Here is a 20,908-nt window from a genome sequence, read left to right as displayed (position 1 = left end):
CATCTCAAAAACCATCAACGTAAAACTTCGCAAAATTTTATTGTTGTCAAGAAAAAGTTTAACTAAAAATTACGTAACGTCAGTCAAATTAATAAAAGAATAACGTCAGCTTTCCTATTAAAGATTAATGTCAGTTTTGGTGATAAATACAGCCACTTATTATGACAGCCCACCAGCAGCTAATAGAGTATAGTAAACCAGAGTAAGTATATTCATGTCGCACTTCGATGTAGCAGGCAGATAGCGATCCAGTAACAGCGAAAAAGGTAAGGAACAGTTTTGGGTTATTGCAGGTAACGACTGAGGGCCATGACGACGACACATTCTACGTTCCGTCGAAATAATCAGAAAATAACTTTTAATAAGCAGCATTTAAATTTGTATGCGAAGACTGAGAAAGAGGATTAATTTCAAAGGGAAATTTTCATTTGTTATTATTAAGCAAGAGGTAGAAATCCTAAGGGAAGGTTTCATAGGATATTGTAGAAGGAAGGTTGCGTAACAAAAGAGGTATAGAGGAGACGGGAAGGTTTCAAGATCAACCCAAACATTTCTACGTACCCGCTATCTGACAGCCCTGTGTTCAACTATGGTTACAGATGGCTTGAGAAAACGCGTAACTAAGAAAACTAAATTCGTTGTATTTTTAATAAAAGGACGTGTAGCCCTGTCCGTACTACCACTGAACTGGTGGTGGTGGTTAGTGATTAACGTCCCATCGACAACGAGGTCATTAGAGACGGAGCGCAAGCTCGGGTTAGGGAAGGATTGGGAAGGAAATCGGCCGTGCCCTTTCAAAGGAACCATCCCGGCATTTGCCTGAAACGATTTAGGGAAATCACGGAAAACCTAAATCAGGATGGCCGGAGACGGGATTGAACCGTCGTCCTCCCGAATGCGAGTCCAATGTGCTAACCACTGCGCCACCTCGCTCGGTACCACTGAACTACTAACTGTATAAGCCAACCGAATCAGTGATTGGAGCAGCAGTTTTATTTTGCACTTTTTCTGTCTCCTTGTCTAGGGACTGATCTGGACCGCTTATAGACTTCGATACCTGCTCTAAACGTCTGTGGAAAGTATGTTACAGTATGCGCATCGTAACAATCTTGCATTTGACGCTGAAAATGAATCTGCCTGGTTACTTTAGGATCAGTGTTGCACTTTATTTCCGAAGAACAGTGTTCGGGTTTGTCCAAAATTCTTCTTACATGGAGTAGTTATGACGTCATATCGCGCGAACTATTGTACGAGAGATATTCGGAAAGTAAGTTCCGATCGGTCAGGAAATGGAAACCACTGTGAAAATCTAATAAATCTTTGCACATATGTGTTTCACAGTGTCTCTAGTAGGCCTGTCGGTTACATCACTTCGCTCTTTTCAGTTCCGAGTGCATGGTGAGCACATAAAGATGCGTAGTAAATAGTGTCTACCGTCAATTTTGAGGTCCTGGTGAGAGATTTCGCCTGATGTTATGCAGCCCACATTAAAGAACTGTCATATGGTTCCTACTTCGTGACAATTCTCGGTCGCACTCTGTAGGGGCAAAGAAAATGCTCCTGCAGCGTTTTCGATGGGAAGTGTTTCATCAGTCACAGCCGTAATTGGCTTACTCTGTGTTTCATCTCTGCTCACATTAACTACTGGCTATGAAGACAATATTTTCGCACACACAATGAGCTGTACATCAGCGTAGAGAATTGGTGGGAGGCAAAGGCAGCTGCCTTCTATGACGAGGGTATTGGAAAGTTGATACAACGCTACGACAAATGTCTAAGTCGCGAGTGATGACTATGTAGAGCAGTGGCTGGTAGCTGTAGCTAACTGTTGCAGATAAAATATTTCTGATTTTTAACAATGGTTTCCATTTCGCGGTCAAGCGGAACTTACTTTCCGAATCGCCCATATATGTTATAGAATTGTATAATACTGCAAGTACTTTCCGTGTCATGTACGGATACTGTCTGAAAAGTGTGTTGCTGATAGATTTTGTAGTAAAGAAGGAAGAAACTCAAACATCATGTATGATGCGACAATTTTACTGCATGAAGAGCGAAACTGTAGTCAGCGACAATAAGTTTCGTAAATATTTGAAATTACTTTTAAAGTTTCCTGGGAGTCGCTAAGTGCTCTCTCATTCTCTGGATGAATACATTTTAGAAATTTGTGGTAAGTTCCTATGGGATCAAACTGCTGAGGTCATCGGTCCCTAGGCTTACGCACTACTTAATCTAACTTAAACTAACTTACGCTAAGGACAACGCACACATCCATGCCCAAGGAAGGGCTCGAACCTCCGACTGGATGAATGTAGTCTGGGTATTTGCGCGCTGTGAGTTGCTCTGCCTCAAGACATAATCGAGGGTTGAAGAGTAATGCTTCTGATTGTTTATTCGAAAACTGTTAAAGCTTGTTGATGAACACAAACGTTACTAACATTCTGTATCTTTATTCTTCATGTCTACATATTTTCAGCCCCCTGCCAGTAGCAGGCTCAGAATTATAGCGTGTGACATGGCGGTTTGCAACGTAACTATGTCACTGCGTTAGAAACAGGGTACTGTGACTGAATTTTGAATTCGAGGGGTTCGTCCACACATGAAGCACTCTCTCCTTCAGCCTGACAATGCCAGACCACACACGAGTGTTGCAACATCTGCAACAATCCGACTTCTTGGGTTCACTGTTATCCATCAGTCTCCATACATTCCCAACTTGTCCCCATCTGATTTGTTTGAAAAACTTAAAGAATACCTTCGAGGACTTCACTCTGATGGTAATGCAGCAGGGCAAGCAGAGCTACCTTCTGGTTCTGTCAACATAGACACTCTGTGGTGACAGTATCAGCAAACTGGCCTCGCGTTGGGGGAAATGTGTTCGTCGCCATGTGACGAAGCTGAGCAATAAACATGTAGATATGAAGAATAAAAATGCAATATTTTAGTAGCGTTTCTTTCATTCAAAAAGATTTAAGAGCTTTACCATAAAAGATTTTGAGGCAGTACTTTTCAGAACGACCTCGTACACAGTTTCTGACTCTGATGCTTGCCTTATTGCATTATATCTGCAATGTAAGATTGTACCTCTGAAGGGGAGAGAGAACGCAATTTTTATCCCTATTCTGCCAATGATATTTTACCCTTCGAATAGGTACACTTTTCAAAAGAACTATAAATGATAAAAAAAGAAATTTTTACTGCATATATATTTTTGCCTTAATTTGCGAGTAAAATGAACATTGTAACCTCCCTACAAAAATTTTAAAGATATTATTTTAAATGTGAATAGTCATTGAGCTATGTGTAACCTCCCAGAGAAATTTTGAACACAATAATTGAATGTTAACTAGAATACAACTTAATGTAACCTCCCAGCAAATAAATTTAAAAACAATGACAATTAAATGAAAACTAGCTATCTGACCCAAGTATAAGTTCCTCACAAAAAAATGAAAGTCAGTTCAGTGATAATAAAATCTCAGTGACAATGAAAACACAAATAGACCGAAATGTCGATCTTAGGCCCTGTTCACTAATTAAACTGAAATTCTTACCTTAGTAAAACTGCATCTGCTCTTATTTTTCGCCATAGCTTGGAGGAAATTCATTGCAAAAATTTTGAATTTAAGGGAAACTTTTCTTTAAGGAATAGCAAGGGAATATTTCTCTCATTAAAGGATTCTTTGTTAAAAAATTGCTTTGAAAACAAAATTATTATTGGGGCGATTCTTGCACAAATTAGTTACAGTTAATTTACATCATTAGCTGAGCGCAAAGCTGCTTCATTACCTTATTTAAAAATAATATACCTTGTCCTGAATCTTGACCAGAACGCCATGTCGACGCCCGCCGACTGCTCACACACAACTGCTAACCCGCAACTGAACTGTCTCGTAACTCGACTGCCACTGAACTGAACTCTCGCGCGGTCAAGCGCAGACTAGGAACGACAAATAGCTCTCTGGTCAGAGACTCTGCAATGCCTCGCCATCGCCGCCACACAACATACGTGTTTCATAACCCTCCACTGGGGGGGGGGGGGAGGGGGGGCAAAAATTTGGCAGCGATGGTGAGTCATTTGGACTTGCCAAGCACGGCAAAATTTTTTCTTTAATTAATCAATTTTTACAATTTACAGAATATCCAAATGTAGTACATAAATGAAATGTGGTGTACATGCACTGAGTACAAAACATTTTAGACAAAGACAAGATAAGAGTACAAAACATATTAGCAAACCAGAAAAATGTATATACAAATTATTTGATAGATAGCAAAGTGCACATGCACTGAAAAAATTCTTTAGCATTTTCAGAACAAATAAACAGAATGGCAAAAAATCATGTTGACAAGTGACATGAGTGCACATGCACTGCAGTTGAGAACATATCAGCAAATGACGAAATGTATATACAATGAGTAACAAATGACATAAGTGCATACGCACTGAAGTAATGAACATATCAGGAAATCATAAAAAGTATACAGAATGAGTACAAATCACATTGAAAAATGAGAAAAGCGCCCAGGCACTGAAGTTCAGTAGAAAACATATTAACATATAACATAAGTGCACATGCACTGAAAAATTCTTCAACGTTTTCACAACAACTAAATGTAAAGACAAAAAATCATCAAATCACAAAATGTATATACAATATAAATAACAAGAGTGCACATATACTGTTCTTCAGAATATATCAACAAATCGGAAAAAATGTCTTTAGCATTTTCACAACAAATAAACATAATGGCAAAAAAAATCGTGTCGACAAGTGACATAAGTGTACTTGCACTGGAGTTCAACAAATCGAAAAAAATGTATAGGCCATGAACATAAATGAAGTTAGCAAAAAATGATTTTCACTACTAGGATAGGAAAGGGAAGGATTGTATCATGGTTGTAGCACTTTATATTGCACACAGCTGCTCTGAAAGTCCATATCTTTCCACAAAAGTACAACACCAAGTGACACAATTTGAAGTTCTTTTCCCATTAGTATTTATCAGTGTAGCCAAGACACTGAAATGTCGTAGTAATCTTCCATGTTATCATTTTGGGCAGTACATCAGGTACACCAAACAGTGGGACTATAATAACGTCTTCATCGCTCACGGCGGTGGACAGCATGTCGTGTCAACACCACGCTCTTACAAGGCACACCAACGTAGAATTAGTGCAAAAACCAAATATAGCGCTCCATGATCATGAGGATGGACAAGACAAATGGATATTACAGTACTTCCAGGTAGTTAGGTCAGAAGGTGAAGGACATTAAGTCACATAGTAGTCTTCATTGAGAATTACATTAGTAGTTTGCGGCATTCATAGCCCAGTTATTGAACATTTCTGTACCATGTATTTAGTATTACAGAATAATGTTCATAAAATTAAATTATTGGCATCATGGGTAATCGTATTACAATAAACGGCGGCAGTCTTTGGCCAGTAACAAAACATATTTAGTATGACAGAATAATGTTCATCAGAAGTCTTCATTGAAAAAAAAGTCAATTATTGGCCTAGCATTAACATAATACCTTGAGTTATACAAATTATTGGCACTCATTGGCCAGTTACCAAAACATGAAAAGTCATAATTGAAAACAAGAGCTAATTAATGGCATAATTATTAACATAATTCATTTAGTGACATTAATTATTGGCACTCAGTGGCCAGTTATAGAACATGAAAAGTCATCATTGAAAACAGGAGCTAATTAATGGCATAATTAATAACATAATTTATTTAGTGACATTAATTATTGGCACTCAGTGGCCAGTTAGCAAAATATGAAAAGTCATCACTGAAAACAGGAGCTAATTAATGGCATAATTAATAACATAAGTCATTTAGTTACATTAATTATTGGCACTCAGTGGCCAGTTACCAGAACATGAAAGGTCATCATTGAAAACAGGACCTAATTAATGGCATAATTAATAACATAATTTATTTAGTTACATTAATTATCGGCACTTAATGGCCAGCAAGTATTGAATAGTATAAAACATTGTTCATCATACAGTATTATTCAGAACTCTCTTAAATGAGTAGCATTATTTGAAACTGGTGATACACACCATTAAGAAGTCATGATTAAAAATCAGTTACTTACAATCATAGCATTAATAATCATGGGCATTATAAGTAGTCTCATTACAATAAACAGTGGCAGTTATTAGCCAGTTACAAAGCATTATTTTATATTTATATATATATATATATATATATATATATATATATATATATATATATATATATTTTTGTATCCTTAAGAAGTCATTACTGAACTGACATACTATTCAGAGCTGATCAGTATTATTCAGAATTCTCTTAAACTAGTAACATTATTTGGGACTGGTAATACATTTTTTTGTTAGCAATGCATTGCGTTAGGTAATTACAGCGGAAAGCAAGAGAGAAGAATTTGCTTCTGGGTTGTTGGTATAAATGAAAATGTGTAACGTCATCTGTCATAAGTCAGCTGTAGCAAGGTTGTGAAACAACTGGGTAAAAAAAAAAAATGCAAGTACTAGTATAGGTTTAATAAGTAACAAGTTTAGTATCTATCATGAAAGGCTTCTCCTGGAAAAAATACAAAATGGATTATTGAGCTGAAAGAAGAAACACAGACTATGCTGAAAAGTAGTGAACTTCGAATTAACAGGTAGTGAAATGTGTATAAAAATGTCTTCCATAGCTGTCCTTTCCAAAACCTTCAGTCATCATACCATACGATATAAAACATACTGTCAAAACAAACTCCAACAAATACTTAAATAACTACATAGCATAAATACATAAACTTCAACATCATCCTCATTTGTAAAGAAAAAACTTCATTATCCATATTATCATAACTTCATTATTATCATCACCTGTAAAGAAAAACTTCATTATTCATAGTAGCATATTCTTCATCATTACTCTTCATCAGTATTCATTATCATCTGCAAAAAATCACTTAATTACTCATTACACAACAATATCTCTAGCATATTTCATCACTAAAACTAAGATGTGTAGTTCTCTCTGACAGCCTGCATCAATCGCCTTGTATTCTGAAAGAAAAAATTAGTTAAGACTGCTATTCTACGATGTGTATAATATATTCTTGTTAGTGCTTGTTAATTCTGATCCATTTACTCTTCCTCATAAGGTGTTTGCATCTTCTTTCATCTATTCCATAGGTGAAATTCCCATTTCTGTTTAATTTATTTCCTTTACGCATCATTTCTCTCTGAAATTGATGAACAAAGATTAATGCCTTGCATTTATATCATATACCCACTAAATAATGACTGGTTAATGGTGACACAATTAAGCATACAGCATAACATGACAGAAAACGTAATATATCAAAAGCATAGACAGTGTTCAAAGGCAAAAATGTACAGAGAATATCACAATGCAGCAGAAAAAAAAGAAAAATGTAAAATAGTCACGATGTTGAGATATCACAGGGCAAAAAATGTCGAAGTCAACTGGTGTGTTATACCTTAACTATTTCACAGTGCATACAAACAAAACATGAAAACAATCGTACATACATAAAAAAGACAAAATGTGACGTTCGTTGTGTTCAGCTTGTATGTAGTGTAGTTAATAGAGGCGAGAATTAAAGACTTTAACGGAGAGAGAATTTGATAAAATTAATACGTCACTACATAGAATTGCATAATTATTCATAAAATGCGTAAGTTCATCTGGAAAGTATGCACGGTCTGATGTGTAACGACAAGAAGAGCGAACTGCTAACCTTACCTTGCTGGGCACTTGCCAAGAAAAAATACGATAATCATCAATAATTAGTCATGTGAATATAATTGCATAAATGATCATAAAAATTAGTAAATAGCATTACAGTGTGATAAATCGTAAAGTATGTTCACTCAATAAAGGGTTTTATGTTGGATAAGTGGTGGTTTCCTTTCGACTTTCTGGTTCTCAGAGTTTCGACGTGTACTACATTGGGGTGAGGAATACTGCGAATCCGATATGGACCTGCGTGTAGAAGTTCAAATTTACTGCACTTACCTTTTAATTTTCTGGATAAATAGTGTGTTCGTACTAATATATTCTGTCCAATGTGAAAGTCTCGGCGCTCTGCGGCACGTTTGATGTTGTTCAGCGCAATGTCAATTATTTCGTGGTGTCTTAGTCGACGACAGGTAGGGAAGTTTACTAATTCCTTAATTTTGTTTGGTGGTTCAACGTTTTTCAGTATAACAGACGGAGATAGCATAGTGGATTCATTTGGAATGGAATTAATTACATCTTAGAATGAGAATATGTGTGTGTCCCAATTAATGTGTCTTTTGTGGCAGTATATTCTACACAGTTTACCAATTTCTTTCATTAATCGTTCACAAGGGTTCGAAGAAGCGTGGTACTTGGATATATAGATCGGAGAAATGTTTCTAGCTCGTAACATATTGTAACACTACCGCCCTGCTCGGACGTACGTTAGCTCTATAAAGCCTGTACTGTAATAAGTTCACGGGCTTCACCTTATAAACAAGGATTTTAATACATAAGTTGACCGCGTGTACCTAATAGAAGCAAGATCGGACTTATACTCAGTCAATAACTACAGTGATGCATCAAGCAAATGTAAAGTATAATTACTCTTTCGCATGGACAAGAAGTACACACAGTAGATGCTACCTATAATTAATAATTCGGTCGCCAGCCTACTTAGGCAATGAGTGAGTTTTCCCTTGTACAAGTGGGTGCATGTACAAGCATAGTAACACGTAGTAATGATGCGTTATATGGCAAAGTTTGGAACCAAAAAAAATCCACTGAACTAAAGTTTTCTCTTTTTTGTACTAATTTGGACGAGCTAAATTTACACAACACCACACAGCAATGATTATTACAAACTGCATTTTGTATATTGATCAGACTGAAATCGGGCATAGATTGCCCTAGCATTGACAATCTTGAAAACACACACAATGTCACTATTAAGGATGGAAAAACACTAATACACTTAGGATTAATATAGAATTTAGCTTTACTAGTCAAATCTGTTCAGCACATTTCAAGGTTTGAAAGAATGGACAAGAGAAGGGGGGGGGGGGCTGAAACTGTTATGGTCGTTATACTGAAACTATTAAGTACTGAAGGCAAATTTACACTCAAATTTAGCAATCTATGGATAACTACTCTTTTGCCTTACTTCTGAATAATTTAACTGTCATTATTTCTGTCTCAAATTAATTAAATAACATCGCTAACTCAATTAAAAAAAACTCTCTTCCAATTTAGTCATACCTTTGTTCTTTACCAACATTTGCAATAACACACAGGACTTTAAACTTCTTTATAGCATAGATTAATCTATTGATAATTTTCGTTAACACTAACACTAAACTTTCAGTTCGGGATACTCGGGTTGCACAATACGAGGTAAGGATCCTGTCTAGGTCAGTGATCAGGATAAGTCATGGCTAAGGCAATGCTGGTAAAAGTCACGTTATTATTGAACAGTCAGAAACATTTTCGACACTGGTCCACACAGATACACTTCTAAAGATGAAATAAATGTTTGACCTGTGCAAGTCGGTGCGGCGGATGGCGGGCAGCGAGATAGTGGGCAGCACGGCACACATGCAAGCACGGCTAAGGCTCACACTACATCGGCGCTTTCCATCTTCTTAGCGTCGTAATCTTTCCAATTTTGTGCCTCAGAATATAGCCATGCCAAGTAGTCGTCGGAATCGGTTCATCCGAGGCTCAATGGAATCCACTTTTCCTGGGTAGCCTCCTCGGTACAGTACGTGTTCCTCTGACCGATTCCCAACTCCGACTGTTGCTCGCCTCCGACTGTCATACTGTGCCCGTTGTGCCGAACCGCGCCAGTGTGCGTTTTCCCGCCTCGCCTGCCTCCACCTTTTCCCGCTCCCCTACAGGTAGGGTATTCACCACAGGTTTTCTACTACACATATCCTAATGCATTACCTACGTATGGACCAAGTGTATAAATTACAATTTTCACATCTTACAATAGTTTTAACATTAAATACACTTTCCTTTGATTACCACATTATTTGAAATCTAACATAAATAATAATATTCATTTCAAAAGTTGCTCACAGTCTCTTTAACATAACGATACGAACCGAAAAAAAAAGTTCAAAACATTGCTTACATTAATTTATCTAAATTCATAAAGAAAAAAATTATTATATGTACAGTTGTCGTTACAATATAGCAGAACGAAATTGTGATCCATTATCTGAAATTACTCTCATCACATGCCCTACATGAAATAGAAAATGTTTTACAAATGCTTTAGAAACAGTTTTAGCAGTAGCTTTGTGTAACGGAGTGAAAGTAACAAATTTTGAAGTGAGTTCAACAGCGACAAAGATGTAGATATAACCTCTATTAGTTCTGGGAATCGGACCAAAAATGTCTACTGTGGCCATATGTCTTAATTTAACAGGTATAATGGGATATAATGGAGGAATATGTGAAGTGGTGTCTGACTTAGCTTTCTGGCAAATTTTACATGACGTTAAAACTCGTCGTATACGTTTTTCCATATTCGCAAAATAACAGTTCTGTCTCAGTATAAGAAAACATTTTCTGGGTCCGTAATGTGCGTAACTTAAATGAGTGTACCAGATTAATTTGTTAACAAGTTCGTCAGGAATGCATAATAACCAATTGTTGCTGTCTGGATGAGAGCGGCGAAATAGAATGTCATTGCGTACAGTGTAGTGGTTCCTAATCGTAACATTATTCCTGTCTTGCCAAAGGTGTTTAATTTCTTTCCACACGTTGTCTTTATTTTGCTCTTTTGCTGTGTCCTGTAATGACGACGAAATAAAATTTTCAAATGCCGCTTGCTGAATGTACATGACACTGAAATTTGCTTTGCAGAAGTTGGTTGCTACGTCTTGCTGATTGTTGCTCAGAGAACGCGATAGTGCGTCTGCTATAACATTTTGTGTGCCGGGAATGTGAACAATCGTAAAATTAAATTCCTGTAAATAAAGTTTCCATCTGCTTAATCTGTCGTGAGTGAATTTAGCCGAAAGTAAAAATTGTATCGCTCTGTGATCTGTGTAAACGGTGGTATGTCTGCCATAAAGGAAGTGCCTAAATCTCGTGAAAGCCCATACAACACCTAATATTTCCAGTTCTGTAACGGAATAATTTCGTTCAGCAGGTGACAAAATGCGGCTTGCAAATGCGATGTTTTTGATTACTGTAGAGCCATCTTCTTCAATTTCCTGAAAAATGTGTACGCCTAAAGCGGTGTTGGAACTGTCGGTGGCAATGGAAAAATTTCTGGTAAGATCTGGGTGCGATAAAAGTGGAGCATTCAACAAGGCTTCTTTCAAGTTCACAAATTCAGAATGTGCTTGCTTATCCCATGACCAAATAGTGTTTTTACCTGTTAATTGGCATAATCTAGGTGTGTCTAAAGCAGAGTGATGAATAAATTTACGAAAAAAGTTAATTAAGCCCAAAAAACTGCGTAATTGCTTCTTCGTTGTAGGAACAGTAATGTCACGTAGAGCTTGAAGTTTTTCCGGGTCAGGCGCAATGCCTTCTGCTGAAATTACATGTCCAAGAAATTTTATGGAAGTTTTGCCAAAGTGCGATTTACTGAGATTAACTGTGAGTCCTTGTGCATGAAAAGTTTGCAACAGTCGTTCTAAAATCACATTGTGTTCAGACCAGTTAGCTTCTGCGATAAGAATGTCGCCTACGTACGTCGTAATTCTGTCCTTAAGTTCTGTCGGAAGTATAGTGCTCAAACCGCGAATAAAAGCTGCAGAAGAAATAGTTAAGCCGAACGGTAATTTACAAAATTGATAACAGTCGCCAAAACAGAGAAAAGCTGTATATTTTCTGCAATTCGGATGAAGCTGAATTTGCCAAAATCCCGATTTCAAATCTAATGTGGAATAAATAGCTGTACCGTGAAATTTCTGCAGTAGTTCTTCTAATTTCTGTGGTCGATCTGTTTCATTAATAATTATGTCATTGATGTGACGTGAATCAAGTACGAGGCGAAGTGAGCCATCTTTTTTCTTAACAATATGTAGCGGGTTTATGTACGGACTAACTGCTGGTTCAATAATTCCTTGGTCGAGCATATCCTGCAATTCTTTTTTAACTTGTTCTCTATGAATATACGGAATAGGATAATGCTTAGCTTTAAATGTGTCGTGCTGTTTGACTTGAAATTCATACATAAATCCGGACATAGTACCAGGAATGTTGTCAAAACCTGGAGCTTGCTGTAAAAGACTTTTGTGTAATTGCGTTCGTTCGTCGTCTGTATTCGCACTGCTTTGTTTAACTTTATCGGAAATCATCTGCATTACGTCGTAGTCAGCTTCGTCTGGAGTATAATAGTTATGTTCGTACGTATCCGTGAACAATGTGGGATTACAGTCTATGTTACGTGTTGCGAAAATGACCTCTGTGCGGTTAATTGTTTGTTCTTCCGTAGATAAAGAATGCTGAAATTCTAAAGCCAATTGGACATTTTCATCTTTTAACATTAAATAAGAATTCTGAAAATCAACCACTGCGTCGTGTTGTACCAGAAAGTTCGTGCCTAAAATAACGTCTGTCGTCAATAAGGGAACAATCCAAAAATTTGAATGAAAAGTATGACCTCCAATACAAAATGATAAATGCGTCTGTAATTTCACATCCACTCCTTTAGTCGATACTGCTCCTTTCACTTTCGTTTTGCCTAATGGTAATGTGGGATAGGTATTCTCTTTGTTACACTCGTTAAAAGTTTCTTCATTTATTACTGACATAGGTGATCCGGAATCGATTACTGCTGAAAATTTCGATGAACCAATTTTAATTTCGATGACAGGATGTGAAATGGTTCTTTGAACAACTGGTTTTTCCTGCAAAAGAGTGTCTCGGATGTCGTCGAAAGTAATAACATTTTCGTGAACAACATTTTGCGTGTCAAAAGTAGTGCTTGTGTTACTTGAAGATGCGATCTTTACTGTATCTAGTCAAATTCTACCTGACGTGTTACTATTTTCAGGAGGATGCTGTGGCATTTCTACTATTTGAACAGTTCTATTACTTCTTCCAGACGTGTTACGCTCTGGATGATACCTACTGTCGGGTTCATTCATGAGAATATGTTCTTGCGGATGATTTTGCTGTTGGTAAGACCGACTGTTATTATATGTACGCTGATAATTGTGCTCATCGTTTTTATGTCTGTCATGATGGTCATTTCTATACGGTGCATTGCGATAGGAATTGAAATACTGTGTTTTCTGTACGTAGTTATTTTCTTGCTGCCGTGCGTTACTATTTGTTGTACCTGCGACTGTACGTGCACGCGGCGAAACATTAAAGTTTGGTTGACCTTGTGCATTACATTGTTGGTTAGGTATTCTAACCGCTTGACTGTCATGCTGTTGTGGTGGGAAACGTCTATTGTTACAAAAAGGTGGTTCCTGTTGCTGAAAATTTTGACGATATTGATAGTCAGAATTTTGTCTGTGATTTAAGTTCTGGTAGTTGTCGTTCCTAAAGCGTCTGTTACTTTTCCTATTGAAATTACGTCCCTGATCATAATTACTGTAAGTTTGTTGACCTTGGTTATTATACGAAAAGTTTTTGTTTACAAAAGAATAATCTGATTGCTGCACTTCTAAAAGCTGCAAAAGATCTCTGAATGCCGAAATGTTTTCTTTTTGCTGACCTGTTAAAAGTGACACTTTTAATGACCGTGGTAATTTAGAGATACATAATTGAATGAATGCGGATTCACTGTACGGTTCACTTAGGTACTGGTTCTGTTGCACCATGTGCTCAAAAAATTGCGTCACACTGGGAAAATTGGAGTTCTCATAATTCGGTAAACTAATTAACTGATCTTTAATTCCGCGCTGTGTCGTCTTCGACCAATACGCAGATAGAAAAGCATTCTGAAATTCCTCTACTGAATAACATTGTCTCGCGATCGGCCTCATACGAGTTGCCGGTTCGCCTTCCAAAAAGCTGCAAATAAATTCCAGTTTGTGCGTTACGGGCCAAGTCGGTGGATAGAATAGCTAAGTCTCAGGATAAAATTAAAACCATATGGTCAGTCGCAAAGGAAGTGGCTGGTCTGCAGAGACAGGTCGAGAATATAGAATCAGTGCGTAGTGGGGATGTCCGTGTTACTGATAAGTCGCAAATATGTACAGTACTTAATAATCACTTTCTGAATATAGCAGGTGAACTAAATAGAAACCTAGTCCCAACAGGGAATCATATAGCGCTCTTAGAAAAAAGTGTTCCGAGACTGTTACCTGAAATACTCCTCCATGATACTGACAAGAGGGAGATTGAGTTAATAATTAAATCACTAAAGACCAAGAACTCTCATGGATATGACGGGGTATCTAGCAGAATACTGAAGTATTGTTCCACGTATGTTAGCTCAGTACTTAGCCATATATGTAACTTTTCCTTTAGGAGTGGTCGGTTTCCTGACCGATTAAAGTACTCGGTAGTGAAGCCACTTTATAAAAAGGGAGACAGGGATAATGTTGACAATTATAGACCTATTTCTATGCCATCGGTGTTTGCTAAAGTTATCGAGAGGGTTGTATATACAAGGTTACTGCAGCATTTAAATTCACATAATTTGCTGTCAAATGTACAGTTTGGTTTTAGAAATGGCTTAACAACTGAAAATGCTATAGTCTCTTTTCTCTGTGAGGTTTTGGACGGATTAAATAAAAGGTTGCGAACGTTGGGTGTTTTCTTTGATTTAACGGAGGCTTTTGACTGTGTTGACCACAAAATATTACTGTAGAAGTTGGAACATTATGGAGTAAGGGGAGTAGCTTACAATTGGTTCGCCTCCTACTTTAAGAACAGAAAGCAGAAGGTAATCCTCCGCAATATTGAGAGTAGTAATGATGTTCAGTCCCAATGGGGCACTGTTAAATGGGGCGTTCCCCAAGGGTCGGTGCTGGGGCCACTGCTGTTTCTTATTTATGTAAATGATATGCCTTCTAGTATTACAGGTGATTCAAAAATATTTCTGTTTGCTGATGACACCACCTTGGTAGTGAAGGATCTTGTGTGTAATATTGAAACATTATCAAATAATGTAGTTCATGATATAAGTTCGTGGCTTGTGGAAAATAATTTGATGCTAAATCACAGTAAGACTCAGTTTTTACAGTTTCTAACCCACAATTCAACAAGAACTGACATTTTAATCAGACAGAATGGGCATGTTATAAGCGAGACGGAACAGTTCAAGTTCCTAGGCGTACGGATAGATAGTAAGCTGTTGTGGAAAGCCCATGTTCAGGATCTTGTTCAGAAACTAAATGCCGCTTTATTTACCATTATCACAGTATCTGAAATAAGTGACATTTCAACACGAAAAGTAGTATACTTCGCATATTTTCATACGCTTATGTCATATGGTATTATTTTTTGGGGTAATTCTTCTGATTCAAAAAGGGTATTTTTGGCTCAAAATCGGGCTGTTCGAGCTATGTATGGTGTAAGTTCGAAAACCTCTTGTCGACCCCTATTCAATAGTCTGGGAATTTTGACATTGCCCTCACAGTATGTATTTTCTTTAATGTCGTTTGTTGTTATCAATATTAGCTTATTCCCAAGAGTTAGCAGCTTTCACTCAGTTAATACTAGGCAGAAATCAAATCTGCATGTGGAATGCACTTCCTTGACTCTTGTGCAGAAAGGAGTGCAGTATTCTGCTGCATCCATTTTCAATAAGCTACCACAAGAACTCAAAAATCTTAGCAGTAGCCCAAACACTTTTAAGTCTAAACTGAAGAGTTTCCTCATGGCTCACTCCTTCTATTCTGTCGAGGAGCTCCTGGAAGAGCTAAAAAATTAAGCAAATTCCAGTGTTACATTCTTGATTTTCTTTATTTAAACTAACGACTTGTCGCCTGAATATGTTTCTTATATTTCATTTTATCTGTTTCTACAATCGTGTTATAATTTCATGTATTGACTCGTTCCATGACCATGGAGACTTCTCCTAAATGTGGTCCCACGGAACAATAAATAAATTAAAAAAAAAAAAAGCAAAGCTAAATTGTTGGATCCAATCCAGTGGGTGAATCTGTGATCTGTCATTCTTAAACACTTTAAATTTTCTTACTGACAGAAAATGTTTGTAATCAAAATTATCGTCTCTGTATGTTGGAACAGGTTCAGGATTGTAAGAGAATCTATTGAACTGTGATTGTTCGGAATCTAACTCCCGTACTCTCTGTAGATTACCCAAATTATACGCGTTGCGCGAGTCTGACAAATGTTCGCAAAGTGGCGTCTGCTGTGATGTGTTATTAACTGGAATACTTTTCATCTGTTACTTCTTGTTGTAAACTTGACAACTTTCTACTCAACGTGTTATTAGACGAATCGATCTCATTAATTGTCTGCTGTAAATTTTGAAATTCAGGTGTTTGATTAAATGAAACCGGTGCAGTATCGTCTGATTTATTGTCATTACTACTTTCGATAGCATCAATACGACTGGCCAATTCATCATATTTTTCAGTCAGTATTTTTGCCTGATCATCGGTTTTAGAATCAGAGGCACTAATCTGTTTTTGCAACTTACGTGTAGTTTCGTTCAGTTTTTTAACGTCAGCTTGAATTACATCGGAATCCTGCGTTAGCTCTATTGTTCGAGTCTGTCGGTCACTGTTTGAAAATCGGTTGTGTATGTGTCTGTTTTCGATTTAAGATCAGAAATCTCATCACGTAATTCCGCGTTCAACTGTTTGATGGAATTAATTTCATCGGATACTGTAGCAATATTGTTGTCTACGTATGTTTTTGCTTTCGCAAACATTTTACGTTTGTCTTCTTGTCTCTGAGCAGTGATTGTTTCCATGACTTGACGTTTGACTTTATTTTGATCCTGAATAAATTTGCGGAAACGCGTATCACTGTTTTGTATGTGAAGACTAAGACGTTCGTTAATCTGTGTGTTCTGTTGGTCGAATTTCGCATCTATCTTAGCATCCATTGTCTGCGAAAGTTCTGCTGTCATTGCTTTAAACTCGTCGCGCAATTGTGTAGCCTTTTCAGAGCATTGTTTAGCGACTCGGCTAATTTCGTCTCGAAGTGTTTCTGTTGTAGCTGTTTGCATTTCCCTTAATTCTTTCGCAACAGATCTAATTTCTTCTCTACTTTTTCTTGAACAAGCCTCAATTTCCTCGCGCAACTGTTCCTTAGTATCATGACATTGCGCAGCAACGTCTCTAATTTGTTCACTAAGCTGTCTGGAATTGTTATCTAATTTTTCATTAAGGTATTGTTTGAGTTTTTCGTTATCTTGTTTGTTATCTTCACTCTGTTGTCTGACCTGTTCACTAAGTTGTTTGAGATTCTCGTCATTGTTGTCTAATTTTTCACTCTGTTTGTCTAATTTTTCATTAAACTGTTTAGTCATTTGTAGCAACAATGCCATAATTGGATCCGATACAGAATTAGCATTTCTATTCTCTGTGCTGTTTAATGGTGGATCTGGAATTGTCTCGCTTTCTGTAACCATTTGGTTATTCTGAGGTTTACAAAAAGGTTTACCAGTCGGATGTACACTGTCAGACACTATTTCGGAATTAAACAAATCCGTCGTACTTTCAGTACATTGTCCATTTTCATTAGAAAAATTTGCCTGTACGGTACTTGAATTTTCCAAACTGGGTGTGTTAAGCTGGGCAGCGCTCATTACAATAGTGCGCCCCGCATCATCAATTGTCGTCAAATCAACAGAGGACATAACCGAGTTCGTTTGTTCATCATTAAGACAAAAATCATCATGAGTGGTTGGAACGCACTGATTGTCAGTGAACGCATGATTGTCATCATTACACTGCGTGTCACTAGTACTATCGGTCACGTTGTTTAAGTCGTTTATTTCGTTCATAATACCTCTGGATACACTATTCACAGTCTTTCGCGGCATTTTCACAGTAGTCACAATTGTTCACAAAAGAAATAAGCACAGATGCAAAAGCAACAAACACAAATACAACAGAGCAAAAAATTGCCGATGATCTGAGGAAAGAAAGTCACAAAATTAGTAAAAGCGTTGCGCCAAGTCCTAATTATATTTAAGCAAATAAGAGCAGATATCTGACTGTTTTTCAAAAGATTCTCAACGAAATACGATCCTGGACTGGGTGTCGCCAAGTGTAACCTCCCCACAAAAATTTAAAAGATATTATTTTAAATGTGAATAGTCATTGAGCTATGTGTAACCTCCCAGAGAAATTTTGAACACAATAATTGAATGTTAACTAGAATACAACTTAATGTAAACCCCCAGCAAATAAATTTAAAGACAATGACAATTAAATGAAAACTAGCTATCTGACCCAAGTATAAGTTCCTCACAAAAAAAATGAAAGTCAGTTCAGTGATAATAAAATCTCAGTGACAATGAAAACACAAATAGACCGAAATGTCGATCTTAGGCCCTGTTCACTAATTAAACTGAAATTCTTACCTTACTAAAACTGCATCTGCTCTTATTTTTCGCCATAGCTTGGAGGAAACTCATTGCAAAAATTTTGAATTTAAGGGAAACTTTTCTTTAAGGAATAGCAAGGGAATATTTCTCTCATTAAAGGATTCTTTGTTAAAAAACTGCTTTGAAAACAAAATTATTATTGGGGCGATTCTTGCACAAATTAGTTACAGTTAATTTACATCATTAGCTGAGCGCAAAGCTGCTTCATTACCTTATTTAAAAATAATATACCTTGTCCTGAATCTTGACCAGAACGCCATGTCGACGCCCGCCGACTGCTCACACACAACTGCTAACCCGCAACTGAACTGTCTCGTAACTCGACTGCCACTGAACTGAACTCTCGCGCGGTCAAGCGCATACTAGGAACGACAAATAGCTCTCTGGTCAGAGACTCTGCAATGCCTCGCCATCGCCGCCACACAACATACGTGTTTCAACATAGTGCCTCTTATGGTATTGCAGAAAAATGTTTCTGATTGTTTGGTGGTTCTCAATTTACTTGTAATAATTTATTACCATCTGCAGTACAAACTGACCAAATTTCATGTTTCTAACACCAGTAATTTATCAAATAATGGTACCTGAAAGTAAAAAAAACTGTAGTTTTGGGAAAAATCCATTTAAAATTTAATATTGCATTTCTAGTACAAATATTGATGAGAATTACTTACCACTAATATTTTCCTGTACCATACTGAGCATCATCTGAATCATGCTGATCTTCTTTACTTCTCTTGGTCCCTCTTCTTTTCTGTCTGGCATATTTTGTGCATTTTAAATTAGCAATATCTGCTTTGCAGATCCTCTCTTGATCTATTTGCACCAAGGATTTTGCAGTATTTCCACTAGTTTTTATGCCCAGTAATTCGAAAACACCCAGTTGTCTCATTACACCATCATTGAAGCATAAAATAGCATCATAAACACCAAATTTGAGGGTTGTAAGCTGAACAAATACAGTTTTCGGTAACCGGTTCCAAATGATAGATTTCACACATTCATTTAAATTTTCGGTTTTCTCATGAAGACATTTCTTCAACAAGGTATCTTTACAAAGGCCTCTAAAAATGGGTTTAATTTCATTCATTAGTGATGAAGGTAAAGAATGTTTGTGGTCATATCTGGCGCTTCTCCTGTACTTGCACCAAGTGTCAGGATCATTCGGGTAAAGACCGTGCACTGGATTTTCATTTGTGGAAAGATTATGGAGAAAGATAGCCCATACAGCTTTTTTCATGTGTTCCAAATTCCCTACATTTTTTTCTTATGGCCAAGCTATAATAATTCTGTAATCTATCTATTTCAACATTTGCCAGGCGACCTTTACCACCTATCCTCTTACCATCTTTCAATACTATTTTGGACTTTTCTTTCAATAATCTTCTCAACCTGGACCCCATTCTCTTCTGGACATGCCCAATGCACTCTAATTTAGAAATTGTGACATTAAGACCATAGGGTTGTTCTACACATACCCGGTCATAAGCCTTGCTGTCATCGTCCCGAGATTGCACAGAGTGTCAGGAAAACCATCATATCTCACTACAAAATTGTCGTATTTATATAAAACAAAAACTGTTTCACGCAGGAAAGACCAGGCCTTTCAATCTAAAAATCGAATTTTTGAAGCCCTCTTGCCTTCCGTAGTAGATTATGACAGTATTTTAGTTTTTAAATGCGGTTAATAGCGGCATGAAATATTGAAAACTAATTTTTGTTGCCTCTCCAAGCCGTTCGATAAGCAACCAGCAAATGGATGCGTGCAGGTTAGCAAAGAAATCTGAAGCACCCCATTTCGTCATCAGTGTAGCTAATCCCTAAAAAATTAACACCACAACTACTCTCGGTCGAACAAGGATGTGAATTTTCGCTTGTTAACCCACTCACGCTTCTTCCCCGTTTAGTTTCCCAGTCATTCGTGTCCATTTTTTTGTTCCTCCTTTCTTAATACTTGTGTTTCAGCGCGTTCCTCGTTATTTCCGTGCAGGTGTGCACGGTTAGCAGACTTCACAGAAGATGCACGTAAGTAATTACGTGACGTCACCAACAGGGTGCAGCTGCCAGCGAAAGAGCCGAGGACGGCGAGACGCCGCTCCTCCGCTGAGGGGGATCCCCCCGAGGCGACAAGCTGACGCGCATGCGCGCCGCGCCGAGTAATTGCAGCTTTCACCGCAGCATCACTACCGCCGGCCGCACTGTACTCTGTAATCCCGCCGAAGCGTCCACTTTCCCCGGCACTGGCCGGCGGCCGCAGCGGCCATAGGCTACACACCGCACCCGTTTACACCAATAACGCACTTTCATCGTCCCTATGCTCCAACCGTAGTCCTATCCCTCTTTCCCTTTCTCAGACACCTTAACGGCGAAG

Source organism: Schistocerca serialis, chromosome 10 (assembly GCF_023864345.2).
Source record: "Schistocerca serialis cubense isolate TAMUIC-IGC-003099 chromosome 10, iqSchSeri2.2, whole genome shotgun sequence".
In the NCBI taxonomy this organism is placed as follows: Eukaryota; Metazoa; Arthropoda; class Insecta; order Orthoptera; family Acrididae; genus Schistocerca; species Schistocerca serialis.
The sequence above is the reverse complement of the archived record's forward strand: the minus strand, read 5'-3'. Positions refer to the sequence as shown.